Below are 2,324 nucleotides of genomic sequence, written 5' to 3' on the forward strand. Positions count from 1 at the left end.
TAAAAAGTTTCTACGACGTTTTGGTGCGGAGTTATCTCTAATCTAAGCAAACGCGAAACATTCTGTATAAGACACAATTAGTGGTTTTTGATGAAAAAATTTTTTCGAAGCCACAATGCTGATTAAAAAAAAGGTGAGAATTCGCGTGTTGACACTGAGAGAAAGAATAGGTTTTCAGAACTATGAAAACGTAGTAGAATAGTTATTATTACTATTAAATCTTCAGTTGCGATGACTATTTTTTTATAATTGTTATAACCATGCCCGAGTCAAAATTAAAAATGATCTGAACCATGCTTTGTAAGTAATAATATATCTTGTGATAAATCGGATAATGTTGATAGTGAAAGAAATATTAATACAGACAATAATATTGATGGCGAAAAACTTAATGAAAATGAAATAAGTAATTACAGTTCTGACAGTGAAACTAGTGGCAATTCTGACTCACGTATATTATCGATCTGTAATCAATTAAAAAAAAATGCTTTGGTAGCTATCAATGAAACAAGTTTATCATGGAAACTTACTCAGTGAGTGACTGATTTCAATAAATCACGTGAAGCAGCGAATAAACTCTTAAAAATATTGAAAACATCGAATCAAGAAGAAATCAGTAATCTACCTTTTGATTCTCGGCCCTTACTTGGTACACTGGAAACACCGATAGTAACTCGTGAAGTTCCTCCTGGCCAATATTTTCATTAAGGGTTAAAAAATGCCTTGACTGATCAATTGAGAATTATTGATTATTATACTCTACCGAACTTAATTCTCATTAATATTAATATTGATGGGCTGCCGATTGCTAAAAGTTCGACGAGTCAACTTTATCCCATTCTTGCGCAAATTCAGTCCAAAGTTTCTCAGCCATTTTTAATTGAGATATATCATGGATATGAAAAACCCAAAAGTGTTGACATTATGATCTCCGTAAACTGATTTCGGAGTGTCGGTCTTTCGTTCGAAAGGTCCCGGGTTCGCATCCCACTAAAGCGTGTGCAGTCGGTTGTTAATAATTCTGACGTTTTTTCCCTAAATTAAAAACTTCTACTTGGTAAGAAATTAAATTGATCACAACTCTGATAATTCTCGTATCACCAAAATGATTGAATAGAAAAAAAAAAATAATAATAATAAAAAAAAAAGACAGAAATCAGGTAAGTTTTTTTTTAATTTAGTTAAAATTTCTATACATAGCTATGTATATATTGGAAATTTTTATATGTGGCCATATATAATTCACTTTTCCCGGAAAATTGAATAACTATTTGATAAATATAATTACTTCTATTCTATATTCAATCAAATAGAATAATAATAGTACAAATCTTCGTCTCTAACGTTAGCAATTTTTAAGCTTCATTGTCGGTTGAATTTCGGCCTCGTGTTTACTACCTCGGCCTATTTTCGGCCGTGAAAAAAAATTATTATTTTTTCAGTTTGAAATATTTTCACCCGGGTTGCTGTTCCTTCAAAATTATAGTAGCTATAAATCCGTAAAAATTTTGAGGAATAGATACTATTATGGGGATGAAGTCTACAGAGTTTTTAATTCTTTGAGCAATTACTTTGGCCGGAATAAATAATTAATCGTTACGCAATGCCAAAAATCCCATGATATTTAAATATGGGGATAAAAGTTTGAAAATGTCCAAAATAAGGACCGCACTCTTATATATATAAATTTGTTTGAAAAATTAAAATGGCCATGAAGTTATAGACTATAAAATGTACGTAGATGCCATATTTATTCTCATCTCTTACCTAAAATTGTTGATTGCGTCATAATCTTTTATTATTTTAGGTTATCATACGACTGACGAACCTACGGAAATATGAGAATTTCAAATTATTGAGAAAAAGTTTAAATTGTTAAAACGGCTCGAATAAACATTAAATTTTTTCATTATAACAAGCCCAATGACAATTCTATTTTCTGTGAAAGCGGAGCATTTGCAACGTTTGAGGTGTATGCAAAGAGGAAAAGAGGTGAAATATTATTAAATATTTACTACTACAAACTTTAAAAGAAAAAAAAAAAAATTGCCTCCTGTGAGGTTTGAACTCACGACCCCTGGTTTACGAGACCAGTGCTCTACCACTGAGCTAAAGAGGCGTGAGGGTCGATTTTACGAAAATCTTAAAAAAAATCATTATTCAGGATCATAGAAGGGAAAGCAGAAGGTAATTTACTGTTGTAGCACTTGGTGATGTTATAAACGATATATGATTTAAAAAAAAATTTTTTTTATTTGTATGTTTAAATTATAATTCGATATTCTATAATTTTTAAATAAAACAAAAGTCTGGTAAAAAATTAT

The 2,324-nt window shown here is 30.4% G+C and overlaps 1 non-coding gene across 1 annotated transcript; it reads right to left on the reverse strand.

Moving 5' to 3' along the window:
- Window positions 1-2,047: 2,047 nt before the first annotated feature.
- Trnat-cgu (transfer RNA threonine (anticodon CGU)) lies at window positions 2,048-2,119 on the reverse strand. Its single transcript has one exon. It is a non-coding gene; the product is annotated as a tRNA-Thr (tRNA).
- Window positions 2,120-2,324: the final 205 nt, after the last annotated feature.

Source organism: Microplitis demolitor, chromosome 4 (assembly GCF_026212275.2).
Source record: "Microplitis demolitor isolate Queensland-Clemson2020A chromosome 4, iyMicDemo2.1a, whole genome shotgun sequence".
Classification (NCBI taxonomy): domain Eukaryota; kingdom Metazoa; phylum Arthropoda; class Insecta; order Hymenoptera; family Braconidae; genus Microplitis; species Microplitis demolitor.